General features: G+C 41.3%; 1 protein-coding gene across 3 annotated transcripts in view; it reads left to right on the top strand.

The window, feature by feature from the left end:
- PARD3B (par-3 family cell polarity regulator beta) overlaps positions 1 to 22,163 on the top strand; it is a 615,914-nt gene that overhangs the window by 221,210 nt on the left and 372,541 nt on the right. The gene's annotated exons all lie outside the window — the stretch shown is intronic.

Below are 22,163 nucleotides of genomic sequence, written 5' to 3' on the forward strand. Positions count from 1 at the left end.
TTGATTATTGTCAAATTTAATAACTTTTTCTGTTAAATCAAAATTATTGCATAGAGAAACACATGGAAGTATTTGCATGCACTGTTATAAAAAGCTAAACCTCTCTTCTGGTGTTGCCTTTAAGAAAATGAAGGGGAATGTGATGCCTTTAATTAGGCCACAGCGTCTAAGTATCTGACATGCCCAAAATATGAGGTTAACTATTGGCATCTGATCCTAGACAAACATACTTGCACCACACGCACAGCAGAACTGAAGCAGGGTATCTGGTATTGCTGCTGACAGTGTCTGAATTCAGACTACAAAGCAAGTAAGTTTGTAATGGTTTCTTATTGCTAGAAGGGCTTTGCTGAAGTCTTTGGAATTCAGGACTGAAATTTACTGAGGGAACTGGAGTCATTTGCTTCAGTTAGATCCGTAAGTCATAATTTGGTCCTAGGCTTTAATCTTACTGGTTTCTTTTTAGGCCTGATTACCAAACAATTAACACTGAGGACGAGGCCTTTTTCTTAGTCTAATGTCTTATCCATGCAGTAGAGGAATGATCTAGTAATTAGCTATGGCAACTTTGTACTTTTCTTTCATTCAGGTACAGATACATATGTATCTATATCTATATACAGATGTATGAAGATCTGACATACTTTCATGTGACCAATTTCCTTGTTTCTTCAAGAAGAGTAGCAATGTTATTTCCATTCTGTTGGGCGGGGATAGGACTGTAACAGGAAAATTGTGGTGGGACTGAATTCATTCTCCCTGTTTCTTGCCTCTCTTTGTTTTGTGAAATGGAAAGCACTCCAGTATACTGCAGGGCGCTTGCCCCTTCAATTCATAACTCAAATATACTTCATAAGAATATCAGGGCTGCCGAGAATCACTGGCTACACTGAGTTGCCCTAAAACAAAACCTGCCTTTTAAAACTCATATTGAAAATATTAATTGCAAAGGTAATGTCAAAAGTTAAGTAAATTTAAATCAGACTTTCAGAAATAAGTTTCATACCCATTTTCCAGTTATTATTCAGGAGGTGAGAGTGGGAGAGTGAAGAATTTTATCTCCTCCTCTTCCTCCTCCCTCCCCGCACAAACCCACTTCCTGACCCCTCTTCAGGGACCGCTGTCATGAGGAAATCCTCCATCAGGAGGTGGACCCTTCCCTCTAGTGAGGGCTATAGAGCAGAGGTCCCCAAACTGTTGGGCACAGAGGAACATTTTGAGGGAGGGAAGTTGTTGCCCAGTCCAGCCCCACCTGGGGGTGGGGAAGATGCGCCATCCAGCTCCACTCCTGGACCTGACCCCAGCTGTCCACCCTGCCCTTCATCCCAGGTGTGGCCCCAGCCTCAGCCTCCCTTACTCCTGTCCATGTCTCCCGGCTCCAGCTGAGGGGGGGCGGCGGACAGGAGTAAAGGGGTGTGTGTGACCCCAAAACATTTGGGGACTACTGCTCTAGAGCAAGTGCAACCTCAGCATCAAGGGAAAAGGGTTTTTTCTCCCCATATTTCATAGTTTCAAAGAGAAGAGGAGGGTGGAGACCCATTCTTCATCTACACCAGTTGAATCTTTATTTGCAAATCTAAATTTCACTTGCTAACATGGGCATCAATAATTCCTTCCCTGGAGAAGGACAGATGGTTCGTGACTCTTGACATGAAAGATACTTACTTTCATGTGCATATTCATCCATCCTGCAGAATGTTCATCAGATTCATAGTGGGACAAGACCACTACTAGTATACTTCTAGTGTACTTCTTGTTCAAGCTGGCAACAGCACCTGGGGTCTTCTCGAAGGTTCTCTCCATGACGGTGGCCCAGATGAGACAAAAGGCTAGACTGTCTTCCTATAACTTGGATGATTGTCTCCCAATGGGCAGATCCAACCAAGAAGTTCAGTCAGCAACATTATCCTTTATCCATCTTCCAGCATCATTGGGAATCTGTGTAAACAGAAAAAAAAAGCCTCCTTTGACTCCCACAAATACTGTAGACTGTATAGAAGCAGCCCTAGACTCAACCTCAGCAAAAGTCTACCTCCCCATGAACAGATTCCAGGCCATGAGCAGCCTAATAAAACAAGTAATCCTCTGACCTCCAACCACAGTCAAGATCTGCTTCTCCCATTTTAGGTCACGTGTCCTCGTGTACCTGCATAACACTGTTCAGCAGGCTTCACCTCCATTGCTTACAGGCCTGGCTCTAGTCTGTTTACTCTAGAGGTAGAGACAACATGAATACCAAGGTAACAACTCCTGCCAAGGTAATGGCTTCTCTTGTATGGTGGATGAACCCAGAACAAGTGCGTGCAGGAGTCCCTTTCTTTCCACCCACACCTGACACAACCATAATCAGAGGTGTATCCCTTGTAGTCTGGGGAGCACACGGGGTAGTCATGCTGTGCAAGACACATGTTCTCTTGTCAATCTCCTAGAGTTACGGGCAGTCTGCATAGTCTGCAATGCATTCCTCCCACTTAGAGTCCTGTCGCATCCAGATAATGTCAGACAACATGGCAACCGTCTTCTATATAAACAAACATGGTGGGGCAAAATTTCTTCCTCTCTCTATATATAGAGGCAGTCAATTTATGGAACTGGTGCATCAGAAACCACAACACACTTAGCTACCAGGTATTCATAGCTCTCTAGCAGACAGTCTCAGCAGTCACTTTCCCACAGGCCAGTGGGAGATACACAAATCCACTGTAAACAAAAATCAGCCCCTCCCTCCCTCCCCTCCCCACACACAGTGGGAAACACCACCTGGGACCTTTTCAATTCCCAGATGAACAAGAAGTTCAGCTTATACTGCCCACAGAGCAGCACTTGGTTGGGGCTCCAGGGGCAATGCCCTTCTGTTATCCTGGACAGAGCACTTGAGATACACCTTTTCTCCAATGACACTGCTACCACAGATCCTGAAAATTATTCATCACAACAAAGCTTAGGCCATTCTCATTGCACCAGCTGGCCCAGACAGTTTTGGTTTTTTCACGTTTTATGAATGTCAACCTGTTCTCCAATCAAAATTCGTCCCTTCCTGTATCTATTAATTTCAGAGATTGACAAGATCAAGCATCTCAACCCAGACCCTCACCACCTCACAGTCTAGTATTTGGAGGGGCATGAGACCTAGAACATTCAGAATCAGACACCATTCAATCTATTTTCAATCAAAGCAGAGAATACTCCACTGGAAAATGCTGTCTCATTAAATGGAGGCATTTGTCTACCTGGACGCAATAGAACCAGTTATCCCCAGAAACAGTGGGTACTCCTGCTATTTTAGATTACTTCGTCAACCTCAAGGTATCAGGGCTTTCCATTTGCTTCCTGTATGCCTATCTAGCCGCAGTCAGTGCCTTCCATCCTCTGGTTGAAGACTATTTTATTTTTAAATACCCCACAACAGTCACATTCCTGAAAGGTCATCTTTGGACCTTTCCACCATGATGAAATGAACATTGCAATTGGACCTCATTCTTGTACTCTATTTACCAGCCCATGCTTTGAACCACTGGCCAATTTCCCACCTGTCCATGAAGGTTGCCTTCCTAGTTGCCATCATGTCAGCCAGAAAGGTGAGCAAATTGGGAGCATTCATGGTTGCCTTCCATATACCATATTTCATAAGAAGGTTATGCTATTTCATTCATTGAATGCAGAATGTCTTTAACAAAATAATACTGGTAAAACCCTGGACAAATTCAACAGGTTTAACAAATTTATTCCACTAAAATTAGTACCATTTTCGTTTTGAAAGGGCACTTCATTTCCTGTAGAAACTATTTTTCTCTTCAAAACTAAGAAAAAAATATTGATGCAGAACTACAAAATGTCTGTGAAACTCCCTCCCCCCCCCCCCCCCCCACTTTTCCCAGAGATGAACATTTTCTCACAGATCTTTACTAAAGACTGCTGAAAGTTTGTAAAGCACTCTCAAAATGCTTGTCTAAAGAAGTCCTTTTAAAATGAAGTTACTACCATATAACAGCTCTATGTAGCCAGGTGCAGGAGAAGCACAATTTGAAAAATATCATACAAAGGCAACAAAGATTTAAAAGAAAAAAAGATTGTTTGAAACCTGTGACGTTATTATTTTATACTTCAGCCAAGTTTTTTTTTTTTTTTTTTTTTTTGCCAGTCAGTCACAGGGGGAAAAATGTGTTGATTGGTTCTGAAGCTAGAATATATTTATAATAAATGTATGCACTTGTGCACAATATGTCTCCAACTTTTAGACGAAATGACACATTTTTCAGTAATGTGGGTGTCAGTTACAGGGCGAGCTGTGCTTTGACCCCTTTTAGTCCCCCTCGAGTGCATCCATCGGGTAACAGGCTTAGCTTCTTTAACCTCTCTCAAAGGGTAAAACCCCATGAACCAATTACTGTTGGACTAGATCTGGTTTCTTAACCATGTTAACACAACAGGCCTAACTGTGTCTGGCAACTGTAAGCCCTTTCACTCCAGGGACCAGCAAGCTGATTAAAGTGACTCAAAAGCAACTTCTTCAAAACATTCTTTATTTTTCCACTCACAGGTATATAGCATTCAGAGGGAATGGTTAAAACAATAAAAACCATATTTCCCGTACTTGATCCCTGATCTTTTCTTGCAAATTTTGGTAAGTTCCATTCAGCTCAGTTACCTCCATCTCTGGATTTAGAGAAGCAGACTGCTGCTGTAGAATGCTGTTTCTCTCAGAGACTAACCTCAAGTTGATGGCTGATCATCCTCCTTCCTGCTTAGTCTAGGATCTTTTTTTTGTATCCCCTTGGATCCTAAATTCTGCATGGGAAGAATAAACCTTGCCAGATTAATTGGAGCCAAGTTGGAGCTACCCTGTTGTTTCCCCACGGCCCCTAAAATAGTACCTCATCTTTGCCATTGCTGTTGGTTTCCCTCTCACAGCCTCCTTTAATGTTAAAAGGTAAACTGAGGTACACATTATATTTACAAAACATAATACAGACATTACCCTCATTTTCCGCAACAGGTATTCATTTTGGTGTCCTGGCCAAATTTCTATTTGGCTGATTAAAAATAACAGTAGTTAGGTATAATGGGGTGTGTGTGTGTTTCCTTCCCAGGTATCCAACATACTAACAAACATTCAGAATTGATAAACACAGCGGGAATCAGAAACAACCTGTACAAAGCATTGTAAATGTGGAATTAGTTATGAGTTTTATCAGCTCTCTGAATTTTTACATAATTTTTTTTCTATTTATTGAGTTAGTGTTTGATTTTTCAGTTTTCCATTTAGTGATGCTTCTTTTTGGCTAGTGGTGGTTTTCCAAAGACTTTATAGAAAAGGAACTAAATTTCTTTTGTAGATTTAATTGACTGGTACTCTTCAATCCTTGTTCTAAGCTATTGTTGTAGTGGTATTAGACACTTAGTATTGTCATGTTTCACCTTAGAGGTAGGTTCCCTTAGCAAACTATATACATGCATTTCATCCATTACTTAAATGCTTTTCTATAGCTCAAGATGAAAGGGGTTGTATAAATGTAATAGATACTAAAAATAAATAATCTACAGTACTATCAGAGTATTTTTTATGCTAATAGATTGAGATGTTAAAGTAGATAAGCACTTAATCTCAGGACTATTAAAAAAATGAACCACTGACACAGGAGGGGGAAGATGTGCTTTCATTAGTAAAGAGGGGTCTAATGTCTTATATATCAATTGATTCCAGTACCACAAAAATATTGTCAACTCTTTTTTTCTTTGAGCTGCTTACCAGTATTGGACCCATATTGAGTCACTCTCTACAAATCTCTTCCAAAAGAAAGGCCAATCACATACAATACTGTGCTCATAATAGTACAGAGTGTTCGTGAATTTTTTAAATCTCTATTGCATGTTGTTGCTAATCTAATATCTAGTGAAAATATGCTTGCTAAACACTCAGCTATAAGTATGGGGAATACTTTCAGTGTGATCATCAGCTTCATCCACCAGGTGAAGCTTCCTGCTGTTCACAGGAAACTGATAGTGTTACCAGAAACCCCTCAGCACCTAACATTTCACTATATTTGCAATTGTCCTCTGCTTTCTAAATATTGTTACGTATTACTTAGAGTATAGTAAGGTTTAGCATTTCTATTTCTCAATGTAGCCACTCTTAAGCAGAGGAATATCATATATGTCTGAGGATCTAACATTTGTAATTTATTCTGATCCCATAACCTTGCCTTGTAATTAGACATGTACCCACAAATGAAGTCATCATGAGCACCCTCCCAGTTTCCTCTTGTAGTTTTTATTTAAGTATTCTCAGCTAGTATTTTCTTCTGCAGCGTGAATATTGGAGCTGAAAAGGTGAGTTAAAAAGTTTAGCTTTTTGTTTTTTTCTGATGTCAATTGGTTATTTTCCCTTTCAGTCCAGTTGGGCAGAAAAGAGAGCGCTAATATAATTATTTATGGAAGATCCATCTTATGGATATGTCACTTTGAGTGAGACATGCCTTCGTGATTTGCTCAGGGTTTTCTCATTTGCTTTATCTAATAGATGATGGTCCACTGTGCACGAATGTAGTTGTTTCCTTTCTACTTTGCTTCTCCTTTGCATTAAGAATCATGATTTTGCCCAAATTGAGAGAGAACTAGCTAATACTTGACATGCCTGCATTCTGAGGTGGGAAGATAAAGTAATGTGTGCTTAGGTGCCATCATGAGATTTCTACAAATGGGCCTTTCCCATTCTTCTTTCCTCTTCCTCCCTTTTTTTTCTAATCAAACCCAAACAGGTACCACAATCAATTAATCGCATGCTATCTGATTTGCTGGAAAACAAATAAAGTTGGGTTTTCTCTTACAATAAGTTCTTAGTATATTGTTAAATGTACGCATTTATAAGTAATATTAGTATTTGGCAAAATAGAGTCCAGACAAAGATGAATCATAGGACAGGAAGGCACCTCGAGAGGTAATCTTGTCCAGTCCCCTGCACTCATGGCAGGACTAAGTATTATCTAGACTATGAAGCAGCCACACTAATCTTTTATGAGGCATCAGCAGCTCTTGATCCCATGAAGTTTTGTTGACTTATTTGTACCAGTGTGCATTCTCCTGCGAGGTCCTACAGAGATTTGTTTTGTCAACTAATTCTGTATGTGAGATAGATGGGGGAAATAGTGAGACTGCTGATTGCACTCTTTTACTCTTAGGCCTGTTCTACACTACACAGCTAGATTGATGTAAGGCATTTTACGTCGACCTAATTATGTCAGTAGACACACTACAGCCTTGTCCCACCAATGCAAGTGCCCTCCTTTACCGACATAAGTCCTACACCTCTTGTGGAGGTGGAGTCATTATGTCAGTGTAGTTAGGGTGATGCTGTGTCCCTGTAGACACTGTGTTACTTACATTGGCTATTGGTTGTCTTGTCAATTTCAGGCCTTCATGCTGGAGCCCTAAAATTGAGAAGAAAGCCAAGCAGCTAGAGCCCAGCTGCCCCTGGTTCCCCGCTCCCAGCCAGGCTTCACCCACCAGGCTCCTCACTCCCCGCTCAGGGAGGTGGAAAGCCCGGCTGGGAGTGGGGAGCCGAGAGCCCAGGGTTCATCTGGCTCTCAGCCCCTCACATTGCCCAGTTTACTGTACAGCTTGAACATTGTTTCAGATAGACTAAGAAATATCTTGCATGTAGGGAAAACTGTTGTATTCACCTTTTACTTTGGAACAATCTTTTTCTGCAATTTTTACTTGCTGCCTGAGTACTGTCTCTTATATGCACTTAGTAATGACTCCTCTTCTGATTCAAGGAAATGTGCACATGCAAATCTTTTCTTAGAAGCTAGTTGGTTTTAATACAAATGTATTACAAAAGCATGAAACATTGTTTACTCTTTCTTTAAGAAAATATTACTTCGATCACTTTCTCTGCCTCTGGAAGCTTCTTAGTAGTGGTATCATTCCTGTGCATTGTTTGTTTAGAGGATTTATGTGGATGACAGCATGCTTGATAGCTCTTCTGCTCTGCAGGATTGTTTAATTTGGTTTTAAATAATTGTGATGATCAATTAAAGCCTACTAGTGCTTTTTAAAACAAATGGTGCCTGTTTCTGGAGATCTGAAGGTTTGACGATAAGTTCTCTTTTCAGTCATTGTGTAGGCATGATGTACTTTGAGTTTGTGACTTAAGGTTGAGCGTGAATCATGGAGTTAAAGTTTGTACTAGCACAGGTGAAGTTTACCCTCTCGATAGAACTGGAGTAGTATTGCAGTGCTTTTATAAAGAGACATAGGAACAAGTAATGTGTATGTCTTCTGGAACATTAAGTAAGGAGTATATGACTTTCTGTCCTGACTTCTATCTCCTATCCAAAAGTGGTGCCATATCTGAAATGTCCAGGTTTCAGATCTTATAGGGTTTTTTTAAAGATATGATTATTTTTCTGTGGAAACTACAATGCATTTTCTGGGTATTAGGCTCCTTTTAAACGTACGTTTTCTGTGCGGATTTTAACCTCACACAGATTGTGTTTCTTGATTCTCTCTTTTAATGAGTATTATTGCATCTCTTGCTATGAAAATTGACAACTGTTTTTTTTAAATACGAAGAAAAGCTATATTTTAGATTAATAATTTTAATTTTAATATTGATTAATAATTTTTCTGCTGTTCTAGTCAAATTAAGACTGTCTTAGCAAAATAAAAACCCCTAAATAAGGCCAAAAAAATATAATCCTGGCCTCATGGTAGCAACCCCCTTTTTTTCTTTTTTAAATCTGAATCCAGATTCATAAATTTTCATGTATATATTTAATTTGTATTAACTTATGTCTGTTTGCTATAGACATCAACATACCCATTGTACAGTTTGACCAAAATAAAATACAATTAAGGGATTCAGACAGTTTGCCCACTGCCATATAATCCTTACTCACTTTCTATCACCCACTGTAACTTTAGCACTTTCAGACCCTCACGTGTTTAATTTTTGTTAGCCATTGTCTTTGGAAGAAGCATCCCTTCGTATCTTGTTGGTTTTCAGGACAGACATTTAGCGGCTTACCCAGAACTGGAGAAAGAATCATTTAATTTATTCTATTTTGGAGTACTTGGTTTTCCTTTTCCTTGATTCAGTCCACGGTTTCCCCTAGATGCACTGTGAGCTGACCTTTATTTTGTTTTCTTCATAACTCTGTTACCCTAGTACCGAGAACTCTGTTTTCAGTAGACATTAAGCAAATGAAGAATGCAACTGCAGGCAAAGATGTCTCTCTTTCATGCCAAGGAGCTCTCTGCATATGCTTAATGAGATCGGTGACAAGATGAAACCACACAGAATATTTGGATGGAAAGCATAAGCGCTCTTATTACCCTTTGAGACTTGTTTGAAAGGGAGTAATAAATCCCTTCCCACACACTCCTTCACAAAGCCCACTGGTATTGCCAGGAGGAGTTCTGAAGCTATTGGGTCTGTTATCATTGCCATACTACATCCATGCCTAAAGCCAGTCCATAAGGTTCAAGTATGCCTATGAGATTGTGAATTGATTAGAGCAGCTCCAATACCAATTTAACCTTCCCTGAGAAATGGGAGATTAGACAAAGTGTAGCAACAGGTGAGGTTAAAAATGAGATTGGTTCGGGCAGGTGTTTGACCTGATTAAGGATAACTGGTACCCTGCCTTCACAAAGGGAAGTGGTTATTCTTGTCAATAATGGGCCCAGAACCTCCTTAGCCACAAGGAGGCAAGGGTCTCATTCAAGCTATGTGGAGCAAAACAGGATGAAACCCATCTGGAGACAACAGTTTGTTTGATCTGACATTCATGGTTTCATCCAAATAATCTTGGATGCAATCTGTGTTTTCAGAAAAATCCATGGCAAATTTCTTATAGTAAGAAGCTTGATATTCTAATAAAGTTAAGGCAACTTGTTGGTGACATAAATGCAGACAAAAAATTATTTCCGTTCTCTCAACATTTCTCTCACACAGAAATGTGTAAATTTTCTATACCCAACTGATAGCACTCGGAGTGAGGTTTTTCACAACTAGCACTCTAGCCTCTTTCCTTGCCACTTCATTAACCATCGGTGTTCTATAACTGCTTGCCTACACATGAAATTTGTTGCAGGATAACTTGAATTATGTAATGTTTAAGTGCCTTATTTCCACAACCACATTTTTTTGTTACAAATCATCTGGCTTTTTAATATGGGTTATTAAAGTGGGGTTATGAGATGTGGGATGAGTTTATCTGCAGCAGAGTAGAGGTGGATGTACCCCTACCCCGGAACAACTGTTGCACATCTGCCAAGACCTCCCACTGTTGTTCCACACAGTGTTTCTGGCTACCTGGGTTGGCCTGTCTGTTTACCTGTGTGGGCTATACTGTTCCAGGGTCATCCTGACCAGATGTCACCTCTCCGTTTAAATGCTTATGTGTAGCCAGGTGTTGCCCTTTGCAATTCCAGAAAGTGGAGAGTTTAGATACCTGTGTTATACTCCTATTTATTGATCAGGATGCCTCATGCTTCATCATGGTCTGATGCAGAGGTCCTGGACTTCATTGCCCTTTGCAAGAGGAGCATGTACAGGCCCATCTAAATTATAGCCACTGGAATGCACAACTATAAAGCAGCTGTCTGAGTAAATGAAGGAAAGGGGGAATAACTGGGACCCAAACCAGTGGCTCAGTGTGACAGCCTGTATTCCTATCATCACCTTTTTTAACAAAATGGTAGTGTATTTGGAAACAAAATATGCCTTGTGAGGTATTATTTGAAAACTCCTAATTCGCTGATCATTATTGTCCTGGTACGATATGTGTGGCAACATTGTATGTAAAGTTATAAGATTCTACTGTATGACATTAGTGAGAGATGATATAAGTCTGCAAAAATAGCAACAAACCAGAAACAAAAGGCAAACCGACACCTCAGCCAAGTGTCAACAAGATCAAATAGATTATCACCTGGTCAAGTGACCTCAGGTGGAGATGATTTTCAAAGAAAGCGAACTATAAGAATGGGGAACAGACACCCCAAAATAGCTCTCCCTTCATCTCTACTCTTGGCATCGACAACACTTGAAGGACAAAGGAAGCATCATGGGACTGGCGAGGGATCCTGTCTGAAAGATTCAGCTAGTAACACTGCTAGAATATGAGGTGAGAGACCTTTTGCTTTGAATTCATTTAGCTTGTTACATTAGATATTAATTGCGTTTACCTTTGATTTTCTTGTAACCAATTCTGACTTTTATGCATCATTTTCTGTAGTCACTTAAAATCTATCTTTCTGTAGATAATAAATTGTTTTATTGTTTTATCAAAACCAGTGTGCTTGGATTAAAGCGTTTGGGAAACTTCATTTGTGATAACAAGATTTGTGCATATCATTTCCCAATTATAAAATGACAGACTTCATATGAGCTTGTATTGTCCAGGAGGGTGCTGGCGAGTACAAGATGTACATTTCTGGGGGAAAGTCTGGGGCTGGGAGTTTTCTGGTGTTGCCCTGCAGTGTAATTAATGAGTGGCTGGTTATAGCACTCATGCAGTATAGCTGTGAGTAATTTACATGCTGGAGGCTGTGTGTGGGCAGACCAGGAGTGGTTGCTCTCACAGCGAAGCAGTGTAAAAAGTCAGCCCCTGCTGGAGAATTGAGGGGGGACAGCTGTTTCACAGTCCAGATTGTACCCTGGGTAATGTGTCACTCAGTAAGGGAAAGAAGCTCAGTCTGGGTTATAAGAATGTGAAGGATAATGATAGGGAGAGCTGTAAATTATATATAGTTTATATATATAAAAAAGAAGTTCAAGGGTTGAGATTTTTATGAACTCTTGTGTGCATCCCAGGGGAGGGATAGAAAGACAGAGGAGTGGAGGCAGGGGTTCCTGGAACAAGACAAAGAGAAAAGGACAGGAAAATGGCTAGATCCTCACAGGCGCATCTGCTGAGGATGGTATTGAGGCAGACGCTCCTCTGGGCTGTTTTCTGATCAAGGGCTGCACCGCAGCTGAGGCATTCCATGTAGCCTTCTACTTCTGAAATCTCCGTATTCTAGGACACACCATTCACTGCAACAGTGCCCGGGAAAAGGGCCTTTTGGAGGCATTCTACACCACAGAACAACAAAGGAAAACAGGAGACAATGGACGTTCTCACCTACAAGAGAGAAGCTCTTCTATTGCCATTCCAGGATGCAGAGAGCAGTTTTAAGTGCCCTGTGTGCACACATTTGTGACCTCAGAAGTGCAAAATTGTTTTCACGCTACTCTTTATGACTTCTTAAGGTTTTGTTTTTTTCAATTTGCACATTATGTATGTGTAATAATATTTTTGTAGTGCTCTTAGAATGACTAGGGGAATGGCAATGCCATGAATGTCTATAGAGACTATGGGAGAAGAAGTCCGACTTGTAATGACAACAAACAGTCCAGAGTTTCTAAAGGTCCTGGTATCCTGTATCTTTCCAGATCACCATGCATTAATAGTGCTGAACCTTCTGCAGTGATCAACCAGGTCTTGCTGCATCATGGAGAAATAGCTGTTTCTGATTCTGAACTCTGAGGCGTGGTGTGGGGGGGCGGGGCAGGCAAAGAATAGCCATGTGTCCCCCCCTCAATGACCCCAGTGCAACTTGGGGACCCCAACAATGCCAACCTATTCATAAACTCCTGTGCATTGTCCAGCCTTATGACCTTTATGGGACAGCACCTTGTAGACAAGAGTGCACTCTTCCTGGACAACAGCCTTGATGGTTGATCTGCTAACACTGAACTGGTTAGCTACTGACTGGTAGTGTTCAGCTGTGGCAAGCTTCCAGATGACGATGGACATTTGCTTCTCCGTGTTGAGGAGAGTTCTCTCATAGGTGTTCTGCTGCCGCAGCTCCCGGACAAACGCTGCATAGATTTCCAGGAAAGTGTCTTTTGATACCTTGCAGAACTGCCATCACTGCTGGTCATCCCAGGCTTTCATCATTATCCCATCCCACTAGTCAAGCCCCAAAACAGCAGTCCATCAAGTGAAACCGCTTCAGGAAAAGATGTAGGAAAAGTGTCATCTGCTCAACTTCAGCCTCTTCCTCAGGTGCCCTCATTGCCCTGGTTCTGATGTCATTGCACAACTTCAGATATGCTTGCAACAGCCTGTTGATATTTGATCACCATGAAGCTTGCAGCTCTTGCCAGTGTTTCCTCCAGGCTGCCTGACAGTGCTTTAAAAATGGTGCTGGCTCGCAAACTCCGGATGGATGATGGGAGGAAAGGAGAGTAATCAGGGGAATTATTTAGTTTGAGCTGAAGCCACTGAGTTCCATTGCCTTCTGGGAGGAATACCACAATGCGCAGAGAGAAAAGTCCCAGCATTTATGAAGCACAATGACAGAGCAATGCACTATGGGATGTCTGACCAGAATGCTAAGTGTTGATTTTGAACCATCGCTGTGCTTTGTGGCTGCAATCATATGAGACAAATATATTTTACTTGCGAAATGATGTGATGTGTATGCATTGCTTGTGCAACAGGTGTTGCAGATCACATGACATAACATGGATACACCAAACAAGAAGTTTCAAGTTTAGACAACTGCCTATGATCAGCAGTGATTCAATGAAGAAGAATTGTCCCTCAGAGGCACCTGGAATTCAATTCAATCTATACACTTCCTCGGAGGAGCATTAAAAACAGCTGCTCCACTTTGACAGAGGTGATCATAGGCCTTGATATCAATCTGCATCTGGCAAATGTAGTGATTTAAACCAGAATCTATTCAAACTCCAAATTTTGGTCCTGAAGATAAGATCTCTTTTAAGCATGATACATTAGGGAGAAAAATGTCTACAAGCAGCACAGTTATTGGTAATTCTTCTGTAAATGTGTAATGCCATAAGATAAGGAGGCATTAACTTCTTTACATGCTGATATTTCAGTTCTGAAGTTTAAGGGTCTGGATTAACTGTACTACTGAAAATTTAACATCCAAGATTCTTGTACTAGTAGGTAAATGTGTGAACCCAAGATGCTATATTTTAAAACTTTCAATCCCTTAATAGTTCTATGATGTGCCACTCTAAACAGTGAGAACCCCAAAGCAGTTTGGCTGTGGACATATAAAGCATAGGTGCAATTACTGTGTTTTAAAAAATGTAATAAATGAAAATAAGTAGGTGTTTTATAATGTATGCGACAGGAAAAGATCATGCTGTTGAAGCTTCTTTGGGCATCCTTAAAACAATATATAAATAAAAGGCAGCATTTGTTAAAGCCTCTTTAAGATTTTACTTGCACTTGCTTTTTCCTAATATGAACCCCCCCCCCACTATTTCACTTGATGGGGGTAGGGTTGCTTTATGAATTAATCCAAACTGGAGCATACAAAAGGGTTCATACTACAGAAAAGGATTTACTTCCATTTGGAGGATTGGATTGAGTCAATTGCCTGATTGTTTGTTTGTCTAGTTCCAGTCTGTTAATCTAATTCTTGTACCCATGAGAATTTAAACATCACTGTGATAGGCACTCTAAAAATACCTAGGACAGATAGTCAAACATCTTAAATTATATAGATAGCTGCTATTATGAGTAATTAAAATTGGCTTTAACCTAAAAAGAAGAGGCGCATTACATAAGAGAAAGTGGCATAGCTTTGTAATGAGGCTAGCATGGACTGCCTACTGAGAGTTACATTTTAAGTACATGTTAGGACAAATGCACATTGCCTCAGGTGATATTAAGTAATGAGACTGAAGGCTGAGTGAATTTAACCATCCTAGTTAATATGTGCTGTCTTAAAATGCACTGACTGGCTGGAGTATCTCTTTGGTTGTAACATGAAATTTCTGTAGAAAACTAAGGAAAATAGACCTATTTACTGGCTACTAACGGTATAATATGTCACAGACAATCAAACTGGAGTTCTAATTGTATCTCGGGTTCTTAGGATATTATATAAGTTGTAGTAATGTGCTTTCCTGGATTAAAAGAAAATGTTATTTTGTAATGCTTGCTTCGTTTAGTGGCTAGATTGATTAATTATAAAACCAGTTTAAAAAGCCAGTGTCAGCCCCGGTTTGAATGGTTGTTATTGTCTGTTTAGTACGCCAGATATTTTTCAGCCAATAATTATCCAACTACACTGAGACTGCAATTTCAGACTTATACGGTGTTTTGTATTTTTGTGTACATTCAACACTGGATAAAAGTTTTGAGATTTGAGCAAAGGCAGTTGTAAAATTTCTAGGGGTGTGTGTGAGAGAGAATTTTTGTTGCCTGCTGGAGAATATGTAATGCAGAGCCAGTCAAAAGAGTAGTTGTCATTGGAATGACCTCTCCAATTGACAATTGTATACACACTTGATGGGCAGCTTTTTCCCATCACAGTCAGCCTTTTAGTGTGCAGGAACAAAATTTGAAATTATGACTTTAATTTTGTAGATGGTTTATTACAAATCTCCTTTCATCCAGTTTATGGTACTCAATCCAAGCATGTATGCTTACTTCTATAGACATTTTTCCTTTTTATTTGAACAAACCAAGGCATAGGCGCCGAGTCCATGGGTGCTCTGGGGCTCAAGCCAGCACCAAAAACAAGTAGGGGGTGCTCAGCACTCACCAGCCACAGCTGTTTGGCAGGGCTGCTGATCAGCTGCTTGTGGGAGGGCGGAGAGCTGTGCGGGAGCGGGGGGCTAAGAAGGGGCGCGCTTCAGGGCAGGGGGCAGAGCGGGATGGGAAGAGGCGGAACAAGGGCAGGGATATTGGGCGGGGGGGAAGACGGATCTGGGGGAAAGGGAGCAGTGGGGGTGGAGCACCCACTGGGAAAAATAAGTCTGTGCCTATGAACCAAGACACAATGTTTTAGAGAGTTAAGACCTGCTAACATGATTTAACCATAGTATTAGTATTTTGTACATTTAACATTACTTCTCTGGGCTGTTTCATCCCAAACTAGCGGCGTAGCCACTTGGTTGTATTCACAATAACCAACAACGACAAAACTCACTTTCAAATTCACCATATGTGATTTGATATTCACCTATCCAGCACTGTGTTTATGTGGTGGAGGTGGACAAATGCCACAGTGGACCAATACAGGAACTGGCTAATGATCTCTTCTGGGGACAAGGCCCCACAACACCTACCTGCAACACCAAGCCTAGAGGAAATAAAAAGGGAGGAATCGGATTTCAGAGTTGATGCAGAGAGAAACTAGACATTCTGCTGAGTAGTCGAGAGCAAAGAACTCTAAGGGTATGTCTACACTGGCAGAGTTACCGCACTGCTCAGAGAGTGCTGAAGGGAAACCGCTGTTGTGTGTTCACACTGACAGCTGCCTGCGCAACAGCATGTTCACACTTGCGGCACTTGCAGCGGTGTTCGGAGCGGTGCACTCTGGGCAGCTATCCCACTGAGCACCTCTTCCTCTTCTGCTGCTAAGAGTTGTGGGAAGACGGAGGGGGTCGTGGGGCATCCTGGGTCCTGTCCCAATGCCCCATGATGCATTGCTTTGTATCCCAGCAATCCCTGTACTTTCGTCCACATTTGGCGCCATCTTTCAACGGTTTGTGTACTGCGCGCTCTGCCTCTTCGAGCTGCAGGAATGGATCCCGCACTGGTGACCAGTATGCTGCTCGCTCTCACTAGCATGCCACGAGTGGCAGAGGGGTTATTCCTTAAACTATGAAGGCAAGAGGAGTTCGACATTAATCTCTCCACGCATAGTAGCTACGACACAAGATTGCTTGTGGCATTCACGGAGGAGCTGACCACAATGGAATGCCACTTTTGGGCTCAGGAAACAAGCACTGAGTGGTGGGATCACATCGTGATGCACGTCTGGGATGACAAGCAGTGGCTGCAGAACTTTTGGATAAGGAAAGCCACATTCCTGGGACTGTGCGATGAGCTCGCCCCAGCCCTGCAGCTCAAGGACACGAGAATGAGAGCCGCCCTGCCATTGGAGAAGCGCGTGGTGATTTCACAGTGGAAGCTGGCCACTCCAGACTGCTACCAATTGGTCGCTAACCAGTTTGGAGTGGGAAAGTCGACCACTGGACTTGTGTTGACAGAAGTGTGCAGGGCCTTAATTGCATCCTGCTCTGAAAGACTGAGACTCTGGGCAACGTACGTGACATTGTGGATCGCTTTGCACAAATGGGCTTCCCTAACTGCAGAGGGTGATAGATGGCACGCATATTCCAATTCTGGCACCAGACCACCTAGCCACTGAGTACATTAATCAGAAGGGCATTTCTCAATGGTTCTCCAGGCGCTTGTGGATCACCATGGGTGTTTCACGGACATTAACCCAGGTTGGTCCGGAAAGGTGCATGACGCACGCATCTTTCTGAACACTGGCCTGGTCAGGAAGCTTCAAGCAGGGACTTTCTTCCTGGACCAGAAGATCACCGTAGGGGAATTCAAAATGCATTGTGATCCTGGAAGACCCTGCCAACCCATTAATGCCGTGGCTTATGAAGCCATACATGGGGCAACTTGACAGCAGCAAGGAGCAGCTCAACAACAGGCTGAGCAAGTGCAGAATGACTGTTTGTGCTTTTGGCCATTTAAAGGCCCAGTGGCACTCCAGGGCTTTGTTCTGGGGTGCCATGTTCTCCTTTCGGTCCCTCTTCTCGCTGTCCCGCCACTCCTTCAATTCTTGGTTTTCGGCCACGGAATGCATCATGATCTCACGCAGAAAGGCCTCTCTAGTTCTTCGTGGCTGCTTTCTAATTCTGTGCAGCTGTTCAGCCAGCAATAACAAAGCAGGAGGCTGGGCTCCCATGGTCATATCTGGGAAGTCAAAATGCAACATTTTACGGAAGCAGTATTGTTTGTAACACACAGACCACTGATTCAGTGATTTGAAACACAGCCACTATTCACATACATGTCACTAACTGGCTGACCCCAGGCAAACACACATGAGCCACAAGACCCCCAAAATGGTGAGTAACCGCAGGGGCAGGGGAAATCAGTGTTCCAGGACTATGCTGTACACTGGGCACGTGGCTCTTGGGGAAAGCCAGCATTGTAGGGGGGGCTTTATAGTCATTACTGTCCCCACATCTTCCACAGGCTCTGTTCATTATGGAAGATATCTTGCTGCTGAGGGTGAGCAGAGAATCAAGGGAGGGTCTTCTCCAAGCCTGTGGCTTCCGCCCTGGCCCTTATGTGGCTCACCTGTGTATAACAATGTTGAAGGAGAAGGCTTGGAATAGACTGTTGTGTTATTGCTCACTTATGTTCTCTAAAGTCAGACACCAAGAAAAGTGTTGAGTTTGAGCCTACACAGAGCATGTGAATTGTGTCTTAGAGCAGAGGGGAAAGTAACCTGTTTAGTGTATGCATTCATATCTCATAAAAACATTTATGAACTTTTTTCTGAAATAAAAATAAAGTAGTGCTTCAGTGTATTCTGTATGGAGATGTTTCCTCTGACATTGTATTTATCCAAATGTTTCAGTTATTAATTGGGCTCAAATAGCAGAACTACTCTCCTCTATTTTCCATAATGTAATTAATTTAAAATCTACGTGTAAAAAGGGCTGTGGTTTATAACATATGCTTGTTTCAACTATTATTTCAGTTTAAAAAAATATTCTTTCCAAAACATAAGGGTTAGTGGAAAATGTATTGTTAACAGTGAATCTCTGTAGATACTAATCCTTTGGCAATGTGGTGCTAGATAAATTGAATATGGTGGATCTACATTAGTTGAAACTAGATAATACACAGTTTACTTTAAGGGAGAAAGATTGCAGGGTGTTTTCTTATCAGCTTTGTCAAAGTTTAAATATATAATAATAATGTTGACACAGCCAAGTGTACATTACAGCATTTAATGTCCAATAGGATGCTGAATTTTTGGTTCTACATTAAAACTATAGAGTAGGCGGAAAATCCCTGCATTAATTGAGGTTATAAAATATGGTCACAAGGGGGCATTTGCAATTTTAGAGGTACATTTGAATTTGTCATCTGGAATTTGTGAATCTCACAGAAGATGAGATAATACTTTCAGTTCTTGAACATAAGTTTGGGGGGTTTACAATACCACCAAATACTTTACCTGCAAACAATAGTGTATCAAGATAATCTGATTACTTGACCTGCCCAGAAAAGGATGTTGTGTTTTGGCATTCAAAGAAAGAACTGCATTGTGTATCTGATCTTACATGGATTATTATAATAAATATTCAAAGCCAATGCCACAGCATAAGTAGAATAATATAGAAACATAAGGTATAAAAGGAGAGTAAGGAGGAGGAACTCTCCACCCCCTTAAATAAGACTCAATAAACCAACAAGATCACTTTGTTCCCTAATTGAGGTAAGGAAAAAGATGATAGAACTGCCTGTCTTTATTTAAAAAAAAAAAAAAGTGTCCAATTATCTAAACTAGTTCTGCACTGTATGGAAAAAGAATGATGGTGCTCAGTATGTATTATCCGTGTTCTCAGGGGGGATAGTAGTGAATACATTCAAGATAGGTATGTGTAATGGGCACATGCCATGCTTTTACTGAATGTATTATCAAGGTACCATTATCTATGTGTACTGTAGAGCTAGGTTTGGAAGGATTCAGTTTTTATTGGTAACTGTTGGTAAACATCGATTTCACCACACACACACACACCCCTACCTATGAAAACATATTTCCATCAGTAATAATCAAAATTTACAGATAGGCAAAGTAAGAAAAATGCTGCTTGAGAATTTATAAAAATTTTATGTAAAGATATTTACTTTGTATATGTTAAAAATTTGTTGTAACAGTAATAAAGCTTTAACTTTTTGAATCTCAGCATTTACCGTCATTAAATAATTGTCTAACCTTTCCCCCATAAGTTTGGGGAACTGTGAAAATTTAAATGGATGAAAATCTAAAAATAGCTTTAAAATAAACATGGATCTTATCCATCAAAATTATAAAAAAACATTGAATTCTTCCAAGCCTATGTACGTCCTTATTACAGTTCTTTAATTCTTGTTAGCTTTCTCAAATGGATTTTTTAGGTATATCATGTAAAGTGACAGTAGACCCTTGATTTCCACACTATTTTCTCTTTCACAGGGTAGTAGCCAGTGACTTAGTAGGAAAGTATTTTTATGAAATACCTGAAACAGTAAATGACATACCAAAATAGTATCTGGTTTTCCCCTGGCTAGCCATTTAATTGCAGAAAACAAATGGCCTTGGCTTAGTTTATTGCAATAAGATAAGCTTAAATAAATGCCACTCACTGGGTTCTGATTACTTTCTGTGGCTTTGTTTGCATGCTACTTAGCTGGGAAATAGTTTTTCAGATACAACTGATCCTAGCATATGACCGAGGTCCCCAAACTGTGGGGCGCACTCCTCTCGGGAGGTGCAGAGGAATGTCCAGGGGGTGCAGTGGGGCCTGGGCCAGCCCCCACGGGAGGTGGGATGGGAGCACCACCCAGCCCCTACCCGCCCCCAGCTCTGCTCTGGCCTGGCCCTGCCCCCAGCCACGTCCCCAGCCCTGCCTCTGTCCCCATCCCCAGCCTCGGTGCAGCTCGTTCCTGCCCCCAGCTTGTTCCTGGCCCAGGGCCAAGGCTGGGGGTGGGGCTGGGAGCAGACCACACCTGGCCCCGGGCCCAGTTTCCAGCCCCGGGCCCACCCGCAGCTGCAGCCCCTCCCAGCCCTTGCTCCAGAGGGGTGCGGGGGCATGGACAGGGTAAGGAGAGGTGCAACCCTCAAAAGATTGGGGACCACTGGCATATGATGCACGGACAGTGTGTGGCACTGAACTGTTAGGACTATAGTTATCTCTCTCTCACACACACACACACACGCTTCAGATTCTTTACCACTTACGTGTACTGTAGCTTTGCTTGATCTTTAACCTTTTATTCCGTGAAATGAAGAAGAAAATGGAACACAGCCAGTACAGCAATCAGTTTTTGACTGTTTTTTCTTAGGTTCATAATCAAGGTTAAAACTGAAAACTTTTATGGGAGCTATTCTTATTACTGGACCAAATGATCCAGGCCATAGAGGCAGCAAAAGTATAAATGATGTATCTTCCTCTAGTTTAAGTATGGTTTGTGAACCATGAGAAAATGCAGTTTGAGAGAGTGGGAACCACAGAATTGACTGGGTTTATTTCTCTGTTGCAAGTTTCCTTTCTCATTTTGTTGGATTCAGTTTGAGGTTGATGATGTTCACCAACCTTTATAATGTTGGGACTGGTTGATGAGAGTTCAGTGGGAAATTTGCCCAAGTAAGTAGAAATATAAGCTAAATGTTGAGTTGATGCAAATTGGTGATATGCTTAGTGTATGAAAGGAAGAAAACAAAGTAGTAACTGCAGTAGTAATGGAATAGTCGTAGAGCTGGGTGGGAATGTTCTGCCAAAAAACTCTAGAGTTGGAAAATGCTGATTCGTCAAACTGAAACTATTTGCAGGAAATGGTTGGCTTTAACAAATCTCCCAATTTGACATAAAAAAAAAATCATTTAAATGTCCCGTTTTGATGTTTTCGAAGCCAAGTGTTGTTTTTTGGTTCAAAATCACTTTTTTTTGTTTTGGAATTTCATGCCAAGGAAGGTAAACATTTTTAAAAGATCAAAATTAAATGAAATGTTTCAGAATTATCAAAACAAAAATGTTTTAATTCACACAATCCAAATTTTTTTTGGATTCTCAGTTTGTGAAAAATTTTGAGATTTTTTTGACTCTGTCCCAATTCAGGACTGGAAAAATGTTTGAAATCTTGAAAATTTTTGCAGAATGGGAAAACCATTTCCCTCCCAGTTCTTGAGCAATGGGCCTATTAGACTGTTATGACATGAGTCATGCGCCAGATGGCACTGTTACAAAGTATTTTCATTTAAGATGGGAGCACGTGAGAGCACCACTCAACCTTTTGAAGGAATCCTTTGTATTGTTAGTTTTGTTGATGGGGTTTCTTTTTGGGGGTAGCTGTTGCAAGCAGCAGGAAAGTTTGCCTTCTGCCTTAATATCACCAATTCTTGGGGGCAGAGCTGTTCCTGGAGAACCTAGCACTGGTGTCTGAGCTGAGATTTCTGAAGTATTTTAATGGGAAGAGGTCTCAAAAACAGAAGCTGTGGCTTGAGTAGAGTAGGGGAGACCACCTGGCAGCAGCCGAAAAGTTAAGGGAAAGGTAGAATAACAAACACACATTGATTCATCCTATTAGCCAAGAAGC

The sequence above is a fragment of the Eretmochelys imbricata genome, chromosome 11 (genome assembly GCF_965152235.1).
Source record: "Eretmochelys imbricata isolate rEreImb1 chromosome 11, rEreImb1.hap1, whole genome shotgun sequence".
In the NCBI taxonomy this organism is placed as follows: domain Eukaryota; kingdom Metazoa; phylum Chordata; order Testudines; family Cheloniidae; genus Eretmochelys; species Eretmochelys imbricata.